The 21597-nt window shown below is 40.6% G+C and overlaps 1 protein-coding gene across 3 annotated transcripts in view; it reads left to right on the top strand.

Moving 5' to 3' along the window:
* The window catches only part of LOC138964347 (globin-like), a 109700-nt gene that overhangs the window by 39656 nt on the left and 48447 nt on the right, over nt 1–21597 (top strand). The window contains exon 1 of one of the 3 annotated variants that reach the window (XM_070336273.1): nt 15014–15391. The exons of the other annotated variants lie outside the window; for them this stretch is intronic. The gene's annotated coding sequence lies outside the window, so the exon portion shown is untranslated. Of the gene's footprint in view, nt 1–15013; nt 15392–21597 lie in introns of those variants that run through there. 3 annotated transcript variants of the gene reach the window in all.

Below are 21597 nucleotides of genomic sequence, written 5' to 3'. Positions count from 1 at the left end.
CCTTCCTGAAGCCTCAAATTATTTCGGCCATGTCGACTTCACGAAGCTGGCTTCATGAAGCTTTGGCACGGATTGTTTGGTCAAAAGACTTCACGACTAAATCTTTCGAAGTCGACATCGGGCTCAACGGAGGACCGCTGTTAACTAATTCCGAAGTAGGCTTCGCAAAGACTTCGCGACTAAATCTTTCTTCTTCTTCTTCTTCTTCGTCGTTCGATCTATGACGTTCTGCCATTTTATTTAACTTGACTGCTAAAGTTGTTAAGGCCTTCCTGTAGCCTCAAATTATTTCGGCCATGTCGACTTCACGAAGCTGGCTTCATGAAGCTTTGGCACGGATTGTTTGGTTAAAAGACTTCACGACTAAATCTTTCGAAGTCGACATCGGGCTCAATGGAGGACCGCTGTTAACTAATCTCGAAGTAGGCTTCGCAAAGACTTCACGACTAAATCTTTCGAAGTCGACATCGAGCTCAACGGAGGACCGCTGTTAACTAATCCCGAAGTAGGCTTCGCAAAGACTTCGCGACTAAATTTTTCGAAGTCGACATCGAGCTCAATGGAGGACCGCTGTTAACTAATCCCGAAGTAGGCTTCGCAAAGACTTCGCGACTAAATCTTTCGAAGGCGACATCGGGCTCAAGGGAGGACCGCTGTTAACTAATCCCGAAGTAGGCTTCGCAAAGACTTCGCGACTAAATCTTTCGAAGTCGACATCGAGCTCAACGGAGGACCGCTGTTAACTAATCCCGAAGTAGGCTTCGCAAAGACTTCACGACTAAATCTTTCGAAGTCGACATCGAGCTCAACGGAGGACCGCTGTTAACTAATCCCGAAGTAGGCTTCGCAAAGACTTCACGACTAAATCTTTCGTAGTCGACATCGAGCTCAACGCAGGACCGCTGTTAACTAATCCCGAAGTAGGCTTCGCAAAGACTTCACGACTAAATCTTTCGAAGTCGACATCGAGCTCAACGGAGGACCGCTGTTAACTAATCCCGAAGTAGGCTTCGCAAAGACTTCGCGAAGTCTTTTTACCGAACAATAAGTGCCAAAGCGTTGTGCAACGAGCTTCGTGAAATAGACTTTGCGAAGTCGACTTCGCCTAATTGATATGTTCGTCAACATACTTGTAGGGAGTTTCGAAGTTAAATCTGCCGTGACGAAACTTGCATTGTCAGGTATCTGATACTATAGATAGTATACTTTAAGTTGTTCCCAGTAAACATTTATGGTGCGCCGCGCATGCATTCACCGTCGCTTGGGCGATCCCACCTGCGCGGACATACGCCGCGGAGACTACGCGCCGGTGCATTTAAATTCTAGGTTACACCATCGCCACTGTCAATGCGCCATATCGACGCCGCGCAGTTCCGAAATGCGGGTGTATTTGGTTTGCTTGGTTTTTGTTGTTGTTGGTTTGTTTGTTTGTTAATTTTGTTTTTACGTGGAGCGGAAAGGTACATCGGATTGTGGGTTGGTCGTGCAGACGGTAGAAGAAAAAAAACAGCTTTAAAATGTGAAAAAGTCCAAATAGCTATTTCTTTAATTTAATTCGGCGGCTAAACGGCTCAAGCGATTTCAAAATCCTTTTAAGACAGTATCATGCTATTGAAGGGGTACACTAAAAAAAAATTGGCAAAACAATATCTGGCCCCTGACGGCAAGCAGCTTGATTTCCCCAAAACGTTTCACGAGAGCGGCGTCCTAACCGTAAGAGCTAGCGCCTGCGGATTTTTTGTGAACGAAGAGGGGGGGAATATAATGTGCTTATGAAAATCAAATTTTCGAGAGCCTATAGGTCTTGTTTTTTTTTTTAATGAATTTAGTGGGGGGCGTCGGAAAAGATCTGTTTTCAAATGACTGTAAACACAGTAGATACAATAATAAGAAGATAGATAGATCTGTTTAACCAATCACAATGGAACTCCAAAATATTCCATAGATTTGTTTACTTAATTTTTAAAAGATAAGTTCGAAACATTATCATCTGATAAGTCGCCGTATAACCTTATAATTTCCAGCGACTAAATATTCCTGATCCTGTTCCCGGGTTTTCGAACCAAGGGCGGCAACTGTGCAACCATAGACATGTACGTCATCATGATCTCCCCTTATTATGCGTTATTCATCGTCAATAATTTGACCGTTATTTTGGCTGTCTTAGTGAAATGGTAAGATATATCTCTATGTTGAGGCGGCACTGTCACGCCCTCATTTTTCAACCAAATTGGTTGAAATTTTGGTCAAGTAATCTTCGACGAAGCCCGGACTTCGGTATTGCATTTCAGCGTGGTGGCTTAAAAATTAATTAATGACTTTGGTCATTAAAAATCTGAAAATTGTAAAAAAAAAAAAAAATTTATAAAACGATCCAAATTTACGTTTATCTTATTCTCCATCATTTGCTGATTCCAAAAACATATAAATATGTTATAATATTATTCGGATTAAAAACAAGCTCTGAAAATTAAATATATAAAAATTATTATCAAAATTAAATTGTCCAAATCAATTTAAAAACACTTTCATCTTATTTCTTGTCGGTTCCTGATTCCAAAAACATATAGATATGATATGTTTGGATTAAAAACACGCTCAGAAAGTTAAAACAAAGAGAGGTAGAGAAAAGCGTGCTATCCTTCTTAGCGCAACTACTACCCCGCTCTTCTTGTCAATTTTACTGCCTTTGCCATGAGCGGTGGACTGACGATGCTACGAGTATACGGTCTTGCTGAAAAATGGCATTGCGTTCAGTTTCATTCTGTGAGTTCGACAGCTACTTGACTAAATATTGTATTTTCGCCTTACGCGACTTGTTTCTTTTGGTTTCTTACATGTGTCACAGCACACCGCAAGCATTTAGGCGAATAGCAAGTGAGTGGTATATATATATATATATATATCATCAATTGTATAGGAGGTAACGGTGTTATTTACTTGCCATGTTCTTTACACGTTTTCCATTTATGTCATTGATTATTGCTTGATGCCGTATGATATGTGTGATATTACAATATGTCTTTCAACAGTGTGTCAGCAGTGTGTCCAGTTAGATTGCGTACATGCCTAGTCATCGTACCTCGAATTTTACTTCGAATTACTTGGGATGCGCCGCATCGACTTCTAGCATGCATGTCACCTGCGATATGCAGTCCTAGCACGCGCCATCGCAGTCTTCGCACGTGCCAGTAGGAGGAGGGGCTTAGATAGCCGTTTGTGCAGTAACCATATCGGTATCAATTAAGCTCCACCGCCGCTTCGGTCCCAGTGTGTTATTTTGACCTGCCATGCTGCGGTCAAGAACTTTCCCACCATCGGTAGCAGACTATCAAGTTTCCAAACGCTGACAATTGCAACTCCGAAGACTCTGGACTCTGTGGAGAGAATTTCTCTCCGTGTAGGGCTGCAGAGGTTTGATGTACAGATTTCCCTGTGTCACTGCTCAAACCAGGCCCGTTTTTACATTTACATTTTGACTAAATGTTTTAACGTAGAGGGGGGAATCGAGACGAGGGTCGTGGTGTATGTGTGTGTGTGTGTGTGTGTGTGTGTGTGTGTGTGTGTGTGTGTGTGTGTGTGTGTGTGTGTGTCTGTGTGTGTGTGTAGAGCGATTCAGACTAAATTACTGGACCAATCTTTGTGAAATTTTACATGAGAGTTCCTGGGTATGATATCCCCATACGTTTTTTTCGTTTTTTTGATAAATGTCTTTGATGACGTCATATCCGGCTTTTCGTGAAAGTTGAGGCGGCACTGTCACGCCCTCTTCGACGAAGCCCGGACTTCCGTATTGCATTTCAGCACACACACACACACACACACACACACACACACTCACATCTTACTAAATCTACTTCAATTGAATTAGTTGACCTAAGTAACAGTTCAACACACACATAATGATTTTATTTACATTATTTTTGCATTCTCCGACAAATATGTCTGTGCTCAATATTGAAGTAATTATGCTCTATTATCTCGACTCGGTTTCTTTGGAAGATATTGCTCCCGTTCAAAATCCTAAACATTCCTTCACATTCTTTAACAGCATGGAATCATACATTGATAGGGTAGGCGATCGTGGCTTTTGCAGAGCTACAATTGAAAAACTCTTATAAAACACAGTTACCATTTTACCGAAGTTTGCAAGAAATGTGTAACTTCACAACACTTATGAAAACTTCATTAAGTGCATTCACGACTCAAACACGACTCCAGAATTGTTTTCAATTACATCGGCAAAACAAAACAAGAAAAAAATCCCCAGCAAGCAAATTAAAACAAACCAAACCAAAACTGACATCGAAAAATGTGTTCACAGTGCTAGGAAAATGTGTTGACAGTTTTAAACTAGAAGTGAAGGGAAAAAAAAAGAGAGAGAGAGAGAGAGAGAGAGACATAGAGAGAGAGACAGACAGACAGACATACATACATACATACATACATACAGAGACAAAGAGAGAGAAAGAGACAGAGAGACAGAGAAAAAGAGAGACAGAGAGAGAGACACACACAGAGAAACAGAGAGAGAGACAGAGAGAGAGAGACAGACAGGGAGAGAGACAGAGAGAGAGAGAGAAAGAGAGAGAGACAGAGAGAGAGACACAGAGAGAGACTGAGAGAGAGAAAGAGAGAGAGAGAGAAAGGGAGAGAGAAAGAGAGGGGGGGGGGGGGGGGGGAGACAGACAGAGCAAAACAAACGATTTCGTTCTGGCATCATTGTAAACTGAGTTCAATTATTTTGTTAAGAAAGAGGGAAACCCCTGCAGCTGCAGAGAGAGAGAGAGAGAGAGAGAGAGAGAGAGAGAGAGAGAGAGAGAGAGAGAGAGAGAGAGAGAGAGAGAGAGAGAGACATAGAGAGAGAGAGAGAGTGGAGAGAGAGAGAGAGACAATGACAATGACAAATTCTTGTCAAGAGAGAGAGAGAGAGAGAGAGAGAGAGAGAGAGAGGGGGACAGAGAGAGACAGAAAGAGACAAAGATAGAGACATACACACACACACTCACACAGAGAGAGAGAGAAAGAGACACAGAGAGAGAGGGAGAGAGAGACAGAGACACAGAGAGAGAGGGAGAGAGAGAAAGAGACACAGAGAGAGGGAGAGAGAGAGACAGAAAGAGAGAGACAGAGACAGAGACAGAGAGAAACAGAGGGAGAGAGAGAGAGAGAAAGAGAGAGAGAGAAACAGAGGGAGAGAGAGAGACAGAGAGAGAGAGAGAGAAAGAGAGAAAGAGAGAGGGGGGGAGAGACAGACAGCAAAACAAGTGAGAAATCAAACATGGTGAAACGTCAATAGACTTACGCAGCTTTACGTAAATCCTGTGCAATTAAGCATGAACTAAAAATGGAAAACATGATATCCATCAACTTCTAAATCACAATAAACTGTCAAGGAAATGAAGACATGTTTAAAAACAACAACAACACACCAGTGCAAACAAAACACATAAAACACCTGAACTCACACACCAACCCAAAACAAATGGCTAGCTCAGTATCGATACAGGCTCCAAACCACCAGGCCAGAACCTCAGCAAAACCAAGCTGTCTCAATGCAGCAACTCAAGTCGCGTAACAACACAACTTTCAAAACGTCAGCATTTTAAAGTGAAATTTAAAGGCACAGTGCAGCTCACAGCCTTCGTTTTGCATTTTTGTCTCTCTCTCTCTCTCTCTCTCTCTCTCTCTCTCTCTCTCTCTCTCTCTCTCTCTCTCTCTCTCTCTCTCTCTCTCTCTCTCTCTCTCTCTCTCTCTCTTATTTGTTTTTGTGTTGTTGTTGTTGTCCGAGAGAGTTTTAGACACACCTTGTAAGAAAGGTGATTCGAAAACAAGAGGATTTATTTCTAACTACAAACTTGGCCAGCTTGCAGTCATAGTGCTTTTCGTGCTTTTGAACTTTTACGCATTTTGACACTGCGCTGGTTTCTATCTTGCATTCTGTCTTTATTTTCTTCTTTGTTTTCTGGAGCTATGCGAACCCATCAGTTGTTATGGAAAAGGACGGGCGCTGTAGACTAGTAGATAAGACATCGGCCTCCTAATCGGAAGGTCGTGAGTTCAAATCCCGGCCGCGACCGCCTGGTGGGTTAAGAGTGGAGATTTTTTTTTCCGATCTCCCAGGTCAACTTATGTGCAGACCTGCTAGTGTCTTATCCCCCTTCGTGTGTACACGCAACCACACGACCAAGTGCGCACGGGAAAGATCCTGTAATCCATGTCAGAGTTTGGTGGGTTATCAAAAATACCCAGCATGCTTAACCGGTTTACGTCAAATATATCTTTACGTCATTTCCTTTCTGTCTGACATCTATTCCAAATCTGAAGATCTCTGTTGGACAAGAAAAATCAAGGGAACTCAAACACACTTAAAGCCTACACCTATACATATGTACAGTTATGGACTGGGCAGAGCTTAAAAATAAGGGAGTCTGGACTGGACCGCGTCTGAACTGTATATGCATGCGTCGACTAGTGGACGATCATAGTATTGACTGAGGCGCATGCACCAAAGTTCCATGAGGCGCATGCACGGCGCAGGTGTATGGTGCATGCGCGGCGGGTTTACTGGGTTGTGTACCACACATATATCTTAATTGCTCATTAGTGTCTCTCTAATTCAAGTGCTTTAGATTTTCTTCGAATGTTTGTCAACATTACTGCATAAGATAATGCATAGCGAAATATCCGTCCTGTGGTTGTGATCTTTACCCATGTGCTGTGTTTGTCAACAAACCTGCATTTAGTTCGGAAGATAATATAGATGTCACAGTGGAAATGAGAATCCAGTGAGATTCCGAATCGCACTAGTGGAGATTGGAATTCCAGTTTGCACTAGGGCAAACTAGAATTCTCATCTCCACTGGATATTTGCTAGTGAAGATTGGAATTCCAGTTTGCCCTAGTGCAAACGGGAATTCAGTTTCAGTGGAGATGGGAATTCCAGTTTTCACTAGGGGAAATAGGAATTGGGGGAAATAATGTGTTCAAAGGTTTATAATTGTTGTTAAAACCATTTCATCTTGAGTCACTCATGACTTTAAGGCTTACTCATTTCAGGTATTGAAATGTCACAGTGGAAATGAGAATCCAGTGAGATTCCGAATCGCACTAGTGGAGATTGGAATTCCAGTTTGCACTAGGGCAAACTAGAATTCTCATCTCCACTGGATATTTGCTAGTGAAGATTGGAATTCCAGTTTGCCCTAGTGCAAACGGGAATTCAGTTTCAGTGGAGATGGGAATTCCAGTTTTCACTAGGGGAAATAGGAATTGGGGGAAATAATGTGTTCAAAGGTTTATAATTGTTGTTAAAACCATTTCATCTTGAGTCACTCATGACTTTAAGGCTTACTCATTTCAGGTATTGAAATGCAGAAATTTTTTTTTTTAATTTGAATTGATATAATCGAACAACACAGAGTAATAAGGTTTTATTATCAATATCATTATATCATATCACACAGTTAAAAGTTTATAAAAGATGAAGCATGAAAGGTAGGCCTATCTATGCTACATGCCTTCACACACACTCCCACACATGCATACACTCACGCACACACACAAACATGCCTTATGTTTACATTTAGTCAAGTTTTGACTAAATGTTTTAACGTAGAGGGGGGAATCGAGACGAGGGTCGTGATGTGTGTGTGTGTGTGTCTGTGCGCGCGTGTGTGTGTAGAGCGATTCAGACTAAACTACTGGACCGATCTTTATGAAATTTGACATGAGAGTTCCTGGGTATGATATCCCCAGACGTTTTTTTCATTTTTTTGATAAATGTCTTTGATGACGTCATATCCGGCTTTTCTCATTTTTTAACCAAATTGGTTGAAATTTTGGTCAAGTAGTCTTCGACGAAGCCCGGACTTCGGTATTGCATTTCAGCGTGGTGGCTTAAAAATTAATTAATGACTTTGGTCCTTAATCTGAAAATTGTAAAAAAAAAATATTGTTTTTATAAAACGATCCAAATTTACGTTTATCATATTCTCCATCATTTTCTGATTCCAAAAACATATAAATATGTTATATTTGGATTAAAAACAAGCTCTGAAAATTAAAAATATAAAAATTATTATCAAAATTAAATTTTCGAAATCAATTTAAAAACACTTTCATCTTATTCCTTGTCGGTTCCTGATTCCAAAAACATATAGATATGATATGTTTGGATTAAAAACACAGAAAAGCGTGCTATCCTTCTCAGCGCAACTACTACCCCGCTCTTCTTGTCAATTTCACTGCCTTTGCCATAAGCGGTGGACTGACGATGCTACGAGTATACGGTCTTGCTGAAAAATTGCATTGCGTTCAGTTTCATTCTGTGAGTTCGACAGCTACTTGACTAAATGTTGTATTTTCGCCTTACGCGACTTGTTTTTCTTGTGTTGTCTCTCTCTCTCTCTCTCTCTCTCTCTCTCTCTCTCTCTCTCTCTCTCTCTCTCTCTCTCTCTCTCTCTCTCTCTCTCTCTCTCTCTCTCTCTCTCTCTCTCTCTCTCTCTCTCTCTCTCTCTCTCTCTCTCTCTCTCTCTCTCTCTCTCTCTCTCTCTCTCTCTCTCTCTCTCTCTCTCTCTCTCTCTCTCTCTCTCTCTCTCCTCTCTCATGCTCCATCTTATATAAACTTTTAACTTTGTGATATGATTTAATGATATTGATAAAAAAACAAAAACGTATTGTGCGCAATTACTCTGTGTTGTTCGATTATATCAATTCAATAATATTTTTTTTTATTTCTGCATTTCAATACCTGCAATGAGTAAGCCTTAAAGTCATGAATAACTCAAGATGAAATGGTTTTAACAACAATTATTAACCTTTGAACACATTATTTCCCCCAATTCCTATTTCCCCTAGTGAAAACTGGAATTCCCATCTCCCCTGAAACTGGATTCCCGTTTGCACTGGGGAAAACTGGAATTCCAATCTTCACTAACAAATATCCAGTGGAGATGAGAATTCTAGTTTGCCCTAGTGCAAACTGGAATTCCAATCTCCACTAGTGCGATTCGGAATCTCACTGGATTCTCATTTCCACTGTGACATAGACACTGCATATTGAAATATCCGGCGTGTGGTTGTGATGCATACCGCATCATGGGGTATAGGTATTACCGTTATCAAATCGCCCAGTCGCGTATTAGAACGGTCCAATCACCTAGAGTGCTTCACGTCAAGTTGTTTATCAACGTGTCAAGTTACGACACAGATAGAAAAATCCCCGGCCTTCCGCAGTGACCCTTAACACATCGCTCAATGGACTCACTAGTACGTATGGTCCAGTAATATGGGTTCTTCGCGCTTTCCTAAACTCAAAGTTGTTGACCTATATCATTCCTTTATCACGTAGCTCAATTGATCATTAGTAAGGTCCAGTAATATGGGTTCTTCGCGCTTTCTGCGACCCAAAGTTGTTTATCAACAAAAATGTCCAAGTCGGAATCCCCCGCCCCCCCCCCCACCCCCCTTGTTGTGACCTATATTATCAGATCGATCAATTTCTCATTAGTATGGTCCAGTAATATGGGTTCTTCGCGCTTTCCTAAACTCAAAGTTGTTGACCTATATCATTCCTTTTATCACGTAGCTCAATTGATCATTAGTAAGGTCCAGTAATATTTATGGGTTCTTCGCGCTTTCTGCGACCCAAAGTTGTTTATCAACAAAAATGTCCAAGTCGGACCCCCCCCCCCCCCCCCCCCCCCAGTAATATGGGTTCTTCTCCATTTCTGCGACAGCGAGATGTTTGTCAGCATACGTTTCAAAACCCTGAGATTAAGATCCCTTATTTTTGTTGCAACGTGTAACACATCTGGCTGTAAGCTGTTTAGCAACATACATTAACCAGTCAAGAGATTTACAGTAAACTCCCTTGTTGCTGCGACCTGTATATCATCAGTCTGAAAGGTGTTTGCCAACATACAATTCCAAGTCAAGATGTCCTCTGGATAGTAACATGTCCCGGTTGTTGTGAACCTAAACCACAAACGTCTCTAAGTTGTTTGACAACATACCTGACCCCGCCAGGACACTCTAATTTATTGTAAAATCCCTGTTGTGACCTCTATTAAATCTGTCTATAAGGTTTTCGTAAAAACACGTTACGTTCATTGTCAGGACACTGGATACCAACATTCCTTGTTGATGTAACCCGCACCACATAATTATGTCTGTAAGTTGTTTGACAACTTACATGTCGAAGATAGAACTACGGACAGTAAACTCCCTTATTGTTGAGACCTCATTCCTCAATTGCCCATTAGTTAGTACGGTCCAGCTATTTAAAGTGCGTCAAGCTATCTGTAACAACAAGTTGTTTTTCACCATATATTTCAAAGTCAAAACACATCAGATAGTAAATCACCCATCTCTACATCCCTGCAAGCGGCTGAACATTTTGAGATAAGTGTTGTCTAATTAGTGTTGGTCTGTGCACTTAATAGACCGCTGGGTCGATATATTTGTGAGCGTAACGTTTTGTTTTGTCAATAATTAAACGTTCCAACAACAAACCTTTCTTGGTTTTTTTTATTCTGAATTTTGGAACGTTGGCAGTCTATTTGTTTTTGGATTTCATCTCTACATCAGTCGTAGTTACCTACATCAAATCAGTACGACGTCCAGTTATTTAAACTGCTTCACACTTTTCTTTATCTTTATTTGGTGTTTAACGTCGTTTTCAACCACGAAGGTTATATCGCGACGGGGAAAGGGGGGGAGATCGGATAGAGCCACTTGTTAATTGTTTCTTGTTCACAAAAGCACTAATCAAAAAATTGCTCCAGGGGCTTGCAACAATAATTATATTACCTTACTGGGAGAATGCAAGTTTCCACACTTTCCGTGTGTAGTAGTAGTAGTAGTAGTAGTAGTTGTTGTTGTAGTAGTTGTAGTAGTAGGAGTAGTAGTAGTAGTAGTAGTAGTAGTAATAGTAGTAGTAGTAGTTGTAGTTGTAGTAGTAGTTGTAGTAGGAGTAGTAGTAGTTGTAGTTGTAGTAGTAGCAGTAGTAGTTGTAGTAGGAGTAGTAGTAGTAGTAGGAGTAGTAGTAGTTGTTGTTCACCGTACATTTGTAAGTCAGGACACTGGATGATAAGACTCGTCGTCGTTAATGCGACCCATTGATACTACATGTGTTAAGTTGTTCCTCAACATACAATTCCAACCCAATACGGGCTTTTATTACTTCGTCCTTGCGATCTAAAAACAACAACAACAACCGTTAAATGAAACTTGTCTAGCTACATACATGACCTGTTCGGGCCACTGAAATAGTAAAATTCCCCGTTGATGTGAACTTTGGAACATCGCTTAATCGCTCATTAGTATCGTCCAGCTGTTATTTGAAGCGCTTCACACTTTCTCTTCACACTTTCCGTGACAGAAAGTTGTTGTCACTTTGTCACAATGGATTTCGAAGGCAAGACATCGGTGGTTTAACAAGAAAAACCGCCTGTTGTTATGACCTACCCTACATCGCTCTATTGCTCATTAGTACGGTCCAGTCACACTTTTTTTGACTCCCGCAGTGGGGCACTGCGGTTATGAAATTAAAAGCCCCTCCTGTTTTTGGAACCGCAGGAGCTTTCTAGTTTGCTGTTAGGTAGATTTTTGGTTCCTCTTTCCTGTCATGCTCTCTTTTTCTTCATGAATTCTTTTCTTTTTTCTGCCTTCTTGCTCATTCACCTGTATTTTTTCCAAAAATCTCTTCTCTTGCCGCTTGTCTCGCGATTCATGTATAGTTTAATCTGTTAGTGTTCTGATGTAAGTCCAGCAGTAGATAGGTTAAGCCTATTTTAACATACTGGAAACTGGTAATCTTCCAGTAGGTATTAATTTAGTTTTACTAAAGCCTGCTGGGACACAAGTAATGGGTTAGTGCATTTGTAAACAGGAATCGCTTGACAAGTGGCCCCCTTCATCCCCCCCCCCTTCCTCGTCCTGATATGGCTCTGCGTAGTCGGCTGGACGTTAAGCAACAAATAAACAAACAAACAAACAAACAAACTTTTTTTGACAGCAAGGTATTTGTCACCCTATAGGCCTACATTATTTTTTGTGTCTAAATCGCGTGGCCCCCGCAGGTTCGACTACTGTGCGGTAGCTCAGTTGGTAGAGCACTGGACTTGTGATCGAAAGGTCGCAGGTTCGAATTCGGGCCGGGACGGACACGGGTCAACTTTATGTGCAGACCCAGAGACGGAAGCCATGTCCCACCCCCGTGTCATCACAATGGCACGTAAAAGACCTTGGTCATTCTGCCATAAGTGCAGGTGGCTGAATACACCTAAACACGCAGACACCTGGGTAGCGCGACTCCGTTGCTGCTAGCTTTCCACTGGGAGGAAGCGACCCGAATTTCCCAGCGATGGGACAATAAAGTAATGAAAATGAAAATGAAAATGAAAAAAATGAAATGACTTCTGAAGAAGGTTTAAAGCCTGAACCGTGTAGAATGTTGCCTCTTAAAGATCGCTTGGGATTACGCTGTAGCTTTCTGCGTGTTTGTCGAAGCGGAATTCAATTCGAGTTTCATTGGCGGTTGGAAGTGTTAAGGACTTTGCTTGGCCGTAATCAGTTGATGTTTACTGGAGGGCTGATTTATGGTTTCTGCCCGATACGCTGTGGATTGCGAGTATGCTCTGCGCCATGTCCGATGTGACAATTTGATAGAAGCTTGATACAAGCTTGTCGGGGAGGTGAAGAAATGAAACAGATGTTGCAATGAAAGTTGTTTTTCCCTTGTTTCTTCTTTCTTTCTTCTTTTCTCTTGATTGTGTAATTGTCGGAGAAGGGGGGATGGGCCTGTGTTTTTTTCACAGTGTGAGTGTGGTTGTTTGTGTGTGTGTGGGGTTGTGTGTGTGAGTGTGTGTGTGTGTGTGTGTGTGTGTGTGTGTGTGTGTGTGTGTGTGTGTGTGTACGTGTGTGTGTGTGTGTGTGTGTGTGTGTGTGTGTATGTGTGTGTGTGTGTGTGTGTGTGAACGTGTGCGTATGTATATGCGTGCGTGCGTGTGTGTGTACATGCATGGCGTATAAGTGTTAACACGTGCTTGCATTGCGTGCGTTTGTGGATGGATGTTTTGTCCTGGGCGACCTTTTTACATTTAGTCAAATGTTTTAACATATACGGGGAATCGAGACGAGGGTCGTGGTGTATGTATGTGTGTGTATGTGTGTATGTGTGTGTGTGTGTATGTATGTGTAAAGCGATTCAGACAAAACTACTGGACCGATCTTCATGAAACTTGACATGAGAGTTCCCGGGTATGATATCCCCACATCGTTTTCTCATTTGTTCGATAAATGTCTTTGATGACGTTATATCCGGCTTTTTTGTGATTGTTGAGGCGACATTGTCACGCCCTCATTTTGTAACCAAATTGATTGAAATTTTGGTCAAGCAATATGTTTGACTCAGTCCGGACTTTGGTATTGCATTTCAGCTCAGAAACTTACAAATTGTTTAATTAGTTTGCTCATTAAAGTTGTCATTAAAAACGATTGTTCGCTTACAGATTAAAAAAATCATAGCATTGTATTCCTTGTTTTCTCCTCAATTCAAAAATATATAAATATGTGATTTTTACTTAAAAAACGCGCTCAGAATTAAAGAAAACAGGTCGAGTATAATGTTCGTATGCTTCGCGGAGACGAGCGTGACCCGTCTCGGTCTTCGGGGAAGTTTAGCCGAGCCTATCTGAATGTAGTCTCGGCGATGACTGGTTTTTGGTGTTGATCTTTTTGTTTGATGCCTACAGATTGACTAAATGTTTTTATATCGCTTCACGCGACTTGTTTGTTATTGATTTGTACACTAAATTGGGGTATGCACGTTAAAGATCCCACGATTGACAAAAGGGTCTTTCCTGGCAAAATTGTATAGGCGTAGATAAAAATGTCCACCAAAATACCCGTGTGACCTGGAATAATAGGCCGTGAAAGGTGGATGCAGCGCCTATAGGCTGTTGATCTACTGGCCGATGTGTATGCGTGATATATTGTGTAAAAAATTCCATCTCACACGGCATTAATAGGTAACATGCGCCTTGAGTCGCCTTGTGTGGTGAGATACGTGCGCGATATAAATCCTCGTAAATAAATAAATAAATAAAAATAAATTTGAGTTGTGCCTTCACTATTTTGTCGTCAATTGAACAAGAGACTGCAGGTGAGAAGAACTAGATCTAGAACATGATACAAGAAAAAATTTATTCAACAGAAGAAGAAAATTACAGCACACGAACAATTACCAATTTGTAATTGTATTTGTTGATGTGCTGGGTTTTTTCTGGTGAGTACATTTTTCAAGTCTTGTTTTCTTGTTTTATCGTTGTCAAAATGACTGGTTTGCATTCGCTTGCTTGTTTGTACTTTTAGTTACTGTTGCTTTTCTTCTCGTCGTCGCTGTCGTTATTGCTGTTCTAGTGTCGTCTGGTTCTTATGTTTTTAATAATTATTGTCCTTGTCACAATACTTGGCATTGGGTTTTAGAGAGGCTGGAAGGTCTGTCATGAAAAGGTTGTCTGTTTTTGCCCCATAAAATTGTACATAGACGGTATGGAATAAAGCAACGGTTTATTAGGTCCTTGGTTTTGAGAACTCAGCTCACAAAAATATAAGTTTCCAGAATAGGCAGTCAGGTACCACATAAATGAAATAGGCAAAATACTATTAAAACAGTTCTGTTCGCTGTCTCAGATCTGCCAAGGATTTACATAGGATAAGACCATCCCTCCACTCGGACACATACCAAAATTGAACACCTTGGCTGCTTTCTGTGCAAAATGGGATTTGTATTTCTTAAATTAATTTCTAGAAAGGCCACGAAATGGCGAGTGAAATAGTTTATACGGTAAGCACATATCCTTTAAAACTACGAATGTTGTATGCGCTTCTTTGCGTTTCACCGACGGACTAGACGTTGCATTTTCGAAGTCATGTGACCATAATGATCTGATAACTATGGAAAGCCTTGCGCATACTACGACGGCCCAGCGCGCTAGCTTTTCAGCCAGTCTCTGGCAGTATCGAAACAAGCGACAGGCACAGACAGAACAGAGAGCTGCAAGAAGAAGAGAATTTCTGCGCGGGACAACTTAACAGTGGCTTGAGGTTTTATCTACTGGCTCGACAGTACAGTGCATCTATATACTCCACATTTGTATCGCTGCGTATTTGCGTCATCCTTCAGTAGATGTGTGCACGACCGTGTTTTCAGAGCATTCCACTGGGGTCTGTCGTTGGAGTATTTGCTTGCTTCTTCTACTGAGTGTGTGCACTGTGTTAATTTATATAAGTACTTGCGTCGTGGTCTCGTTCTAATTTGTGACAGCGTTTTCTCTGCGTGTGTGTGTGTACGAGCGAATTGTGGACGACGAAGCTGCAGAAATAGGTATGGTTTTATTTTTTGTTTTGTTTTTGTTTTATTTTGTTTGTTTGTTTAAAAGCAATTGTTGTTTGGACCATAACTAAAAGTTGAGGTATAGAGTTCAACTTTCCTTTTTCTTTCTGACTTATCATTATATCTTCCTTTCTTCCCTTGTTTCTCTTCTATTGTTTCATTTATACTTTGTTTCCTCCTTCCGTTCTTTTTTTTTTTTTGCCTTTCCGCGTTACTTCTCTCTCTCTCTCTCTCTCTCTCTCTCTCTCTCTCTCTCTCTCTCTCTCTCTCTCTCTCTCTCTCTCTCTCTCTCTCTCTCTCTCTCTCTCTCTCTCTCTCTTTTTCTCTCTCTCTCTCTCTCTCTCTCTCTCTCTCTCTCTCTCTCTCTCTCTCTCTCTCTCTCTCTCTCTCTCTCTATCTCTCTCTATGTATGCTAGAGACTGATATTGTCAAACACAGGATTTTATTTCGTCTGGTTCGTCAGGGCTGGACATGTTAACATGATTTTGCGTGTATTTAAATTAAGATTAATGAATATGTTTAAGCAGGAAGGGGCCGAAACCATTCGATTGAAAGATCGCTATAAAACGTATATTTCAAATGTTAACATTTATTGTTTTCGAGTTGCGCTTGCTCAGTTTAGACCATGTGTGCTCCCAATTAATGGAAATTTGAAAAGGTATAGTGACAGTGAAACAGCATGTAATTGCCTTTTTTTGCGGCAATCTGGAAGAAAGCGGAACACATTTTTTTTTATTACATTGTCCACTGTATTTAGATTTAAGATTAAGATTTCTAAATTGTTTTGGAAACATGCCACTTTCTTTAATTATGAAATGGTAGAAACAGCTATAGGTGTAGGTCCCTAGCAAAATTTATATATTATGCGATCAGAAGAAGACAGTTGTTTCCTGAGGTAAATATTAAATGAACATATGTTAATCTTCATTTTTGAGTACAATTAGTTATACCTTTGTAGTATTGTTCCCTCTCATTATTTTTAACATATTTGTGGAGCCCCCCCCCACACACACACACACACACCCACACACCCTGGTTTGTATATGGGTCTGTGGCCTTAGTACAATAAACCATTCAGTGTTCAGTGTTCTCTCTCTCTCTCTCTCTCTCTCTCTCTCTCTCTCTCTCTCTCTCTCTCTCTCTCTCTCTCTCTCTCTCTCTCTCTCTCTCGATTCTTAAAAAAAAAGAATGCCACAAACATAGGGCTTACCTCGATGTTCCCTGCATGCAGTCTCAGATCACGATGACTATTCTGTCAGGTAATTGTTGCCAAGTATAAGTTGAGTATAGTCTTCGTCCCGACTGCAAACACTGTGTGTAGTTTTAATAAAAATGTTCTTTCAATAAATAAGTATACAGCCAGGTATAAAGGAGTTTTTATTGCAGAAAGTTTACTTTAAAGAAATAATCCTTCTCGTGTCAACTCAAGGCTGGAACTGAGGGGGGTTGCTTGCTTCTGGAAGCACCCCATAAATGGTATTTAAACTATTTTGTACCAAAATATTATATTGAACACGGATCTAGACTGGCATTGTTCAACTCGACTGCGCTCAGTGCATCATGTGTCAAATGTGTCAAAATGTCATATTTTTGTCAAAGTTCAAATAACATTTAGGTAAGAAATATAAATTGTATGTGGGTTTAAAGGTCCCCCCGCCCCCACCCCCCTGTATTACGACCTCTTTTTTTGTCCACTTTCATCCATATATATAGCGTGTGTTTCTTCTCGTTTTTTCTCTCTCGCCCAAATCAGTCACAAAGAGATGGTGGGGGGTGGGGGGGGGTGAATGGCTAATGGTGGAAGGGGGTGGGGGTGGGGGTGGGGCTTGAGCGTGAGAGGCCAGTCTCCATCAAACAAGGACCACGCCAAGTACATGTTTTCCAGATTGTGTCCTCTCGTGTGTCAGGAAGTTGAATACCTCAATCAGCCAGAAACCTAGGTATGTCTGTCTCTGCTTTGACCTCCTCATGTTTTACTTTAAAGAGGCCTGAGTAAGTCTTTGTGACAACGAACATAGATCATCCTGCAGAGTTGCTTTCTGAAATAACTCTGTGTCAATCTGAAAAATAAAATCATCACACACAATCAATCAATCAATCAATATGAAGCTTATATAGCGCGTAATCCGTGGGTACAGTTCTAAGCGCTTGTCGAAGAGTTGTCAACACAGGACTAACAAAGAAACTAACATCTACAGACGGACACGAACCCTATCACACACTAGCAAACCCTGATAAACATACAACACACAACTGTCTAACAACAATGTACACATCAATAGCTAGGTCCAAACAAAATAATATTAAACACAAAGAAAACACCTCTCACAGAGCACAGTACAAGAATGTCTTTTGGGGCACAACACATCACGTCGAACATGAAAGTCGCAGCCAGCACACACACACACACACACACACACACACACACGCACGCACGCACGCATGCACACTCAGATACACACACACACACACACACACACACACACACATACATACATACGCACACACACGCACGCACGGACGCACGCATGTACATTCAGATACGCACGCACAAACACACACACACACACACACACACACACACACACACACACACACACACACACGCACGCACGCGCACGCACACACACACACACACACACACACACACACACACACACACACACACACACACACGTTTTTCTCCTGTCTCCAAAATTGATTAGCACTCGTTGTCATTCCGCTCAATTCTGAACCTTCTTCCGTTGGACATTTTAAAGATCATGCTTGGCTGCTGTTGCAGATTGAGCGGAACTGTGACATCAAGTCTTCAGGAACTGAGAGGGTAATTGTGCGAGAATTGATTTTGTAACGACTTTCATTTCCCCGTGGAAGAAAACCCTACATTTTGTTGTCAGAGATTGTGAAGTTTGTTCGACGTGCAGTTTATATGAGTTAAGGTCGCGTCCGGATTCGTAATTATTGGTGGTTTAAGGCACACTTCTTCCAGCGTGAACAGTTCAGTTCACCATCTCCGATCTGGTCAGGCTTTTACGTGGAATAAGACCACCCCGCCACTAGATCACGTACCCTAAGAGAACAGCCAGGGTGCCCTCTGTGCACAGTGGATTTTTACACCCCCGGTATAGGGGTGTGTATAGGTTTCACTCGATGTGTTTGTGTTCGCAAGTAGATCTCAAGAATGAACGGACCGATCGTCACCAAACTTGGTGAACAGGTTCTATACATTCCTGAGACGGTCCTTACAAAAATTGGGACCAGTCAAACACACGGTTAGGGAGTTATTGGTGGATTAAAATTATACAAGGCCTGGTATAGACGGACACCCCCGTTGGTCAAAGGGAAATAACCATTCTCACTGCCACCAACTGAGAAGGTTATTTCCCTTTGACGGGGGTGTAGTTCCTATCGGAGGAATTTCTTGTTTTTTTATTTTTTTTATTTTTATGAATTCGGCTTTTACAAAAATGAATTCATGACAAAGTTCAACTCTCCACAGACAACAGTCAGGGTGTTGATTTGTTGTATGTGTCAATGTGGATGGACGATCTTATCCTGTGTGTAAAAATCCTGGCCAGATCTGAGATGGTGAGATGAATTGTTAACCCGTGAAGGAGTGTGCCCGTTTAAAGTGTTTTGTGCGACTGCGCTTTTATAACTCGCGTGAGTAGTGAGTTTGTGCTTTAATAATCCCTCATTGTTGTTGAGACTTGTGCATTGTGTTCAGTTGCATACACGTACTCTGAGGTGCACGAATTGTTTCCTCTCCAGCTACGTGTTTATGTTTCTGTAATAAGTCTGTGTTTCTTTTCGTTTTTCGTTGTATATATATGTCGTATCCATTCTGTACAATTTGCGCATTATGTACAATGAGCAGCATATCGTGCTCATTGTATACAATGAGCAACAAGTTTTGCTCATTGTATACAATGAGCAAAACTGTTGCCCATTGTATACAATGAGCAAGACCATAAAGTTGCACATTGTATACAATGTGCACCGAGTGAGCAAGATTGTTGAATGACGTTCAAGCTACACTGATATATGAATCATTGTGAATGGTAAAGTGTTCAAATAACGATGTTTGTTATGCTTAAGCATTGTTTTAATTCTCATTTCGCTAAAACTAAACAGTGTATTAAGAATTTAATTATTGTAAATTAAAGGGGCAGAAAACAGCTAAAAACAACTTTGTTTAAAAAAATTCTTTGATGCATAGGAACCACTTTAGTTCTTTCTTTCTTCGTTCATGGGCTTAGACTCCCACGTTCACTCATGTTTTTAGCACGAGTGGATTTTTACGTGTATGACCGTTTTTACCCCGCCATTTAGGCAGCATACGCCGATTTCGGGGGATGAACCACTTTAGTGAAACCGCACATCGATAGCGCTGTTTGTTTGGTTGGAAATAACATTTAACTTTGTAGTGGAAGTAGAATGACGTCATATTTTTTATTTTAAAACGGCCGTAACTCGCTTCAAATTTGACCAATATGCATGCGTTTTTTTTTTGCTTTCGGCGTTTGAACTGGCGTGCATGTGATAAGAAAAAGAATGGAACGAAAAATCCAAAACAATTTTCTCAAAAAAATATTCAAAATCTTTTCTTTTTTAAAAATATATTTTTTGTTACATTTACCTAGAGTAAAGAGTAAGCAATCTCTTTTTGGCCCGAAAACATGAAACGACAGCAACCTGTTGACTGCCCCTTTAATTAAACAATAAAAACAAATACAACAATTAATGTTGTTTCAACACACGCACGCACACATAACATTCGTTCATAATAACGCTCACATTGTCATGTCATGCTAAAAGTGAGAGATAGAAACAACAACGTCAGCTAATGAGAGCGTCGTTTTCACCGCCTTTCACACTTTTTTCTATTTGTGAGTAAAGGGTTCAAATAACGATCTTGCAAACTTGACTACGTGCGATTTTGACCAAATAGGACTGAACCGAACTCGTGTTTGAAATTGTTTGGATTGTCTGTCCACTCTCTTTCTTTCAGTATTTTAGTTTCGGTGTCAGTGTCAGTCTGCCTGGCGATAGAACGCGGCGACCACCATGGATCAAACGAATGTTATGTGTGTGTGCGTGTGTTGAAACAACATTATTTGTTGTATTTGTTTTTATTGTTTAATTAGTTTACAATAATTAAATTCCTAATGCACTGTATAGTTTTAGCGAAATGAGACTTAAAACAATCCTTAAACATAACAAACATCGTTATTTGAACACTTTACTCACATATTCCATTCAACCATTCACTATGATTCATATATCAGTGTAGCTTGAACGCCATTCAACAATCTTGCTCACTCGGTGCTCATTGTATACAATGTGCAACTTTATGGTCTTGCTCATTGTATACAATGTGCTAGATATGCTGCTCATTGTACATAATGCGCAAATTGTACAGAATGGATACGACATATATATTATGCCTAAACCTTTTGAGGTATAATTTTGGTGTGTGTTTTTTTTATCTCCGCTTTTTTTTCTTTTTTTTTCTTTCTTTCCTTCTTTCTAAGTTTTATTCCTTCCTTTCTCCCTTTTTTCCGTTTCTTCTTTTCTTCCTGTCATCCTTCCTTCCTTCCTTTCTTTCTTGCTTCCTTCCTTCCTTTCTGGCTCCTTCCTTCCTTCCTTCTTTTGTTTTTACATTTAGTCAAGTTTTGACTAAATGTTTTAACATAGAGGGGGAATCGAGACGAGGGTCGTGGTGTATGTGTGTGTGTGTGTGTGTGTGTGTGTGTGTGTGTGTGTGTGTGTGTGTGTGTGTGTGTGTGTGTGTGTGTGTGTGTGTGTGTGTGTGTGTAGAGCGATTCAGAGTAAACTACTGGACCGATCTTTATGAAATTTTACATGAGAGTTCCTGGGTATGATATCCCCAGACTTTTTTTCATTTTTTCGATAAATGTCTTTTATGACGTCATATCCGGCTTTTTGTAAAAGTTGAGGCGGCACTGTCACACCCTCAATTTTCAATCAAATTGATTGAAATTTTGGCCAAGCAATCTTCGACGAAGGCCGGACTTAGGTATCGCATTTGAGCTTGGAGGCTAACAAATTAATTAATTACTTTGGTCATTAAAAATCTGAAAATTGTAATTAAAATTTTTCTTTTATGAATCGATCCAAAATTACTTTTATTTTATTCTTCATCATGTTCTGATTCCAAAAACATATAAATATGT

Source organism: Littorina saxatilis, linkage group LG4 (assembly GCF_037325665.1).
Source record: "Littorina saxatilis isolate snail1 linkage group LG4, US_GU_Lsax_2.0, whole genome shotgun sequence".
NCBI classification, from domain to species: Eukaryota; Metazoa; Mollusca; class Gastropoda; order Littorinimorpha; family Littorinidae; genus Littorina; species Littorina saxatilis.
The sequence above is the reverse complement of the archived record's forward strand: the minus strand, read 5'-3'. Positions and strand labels throughout refer to the sequence as shown.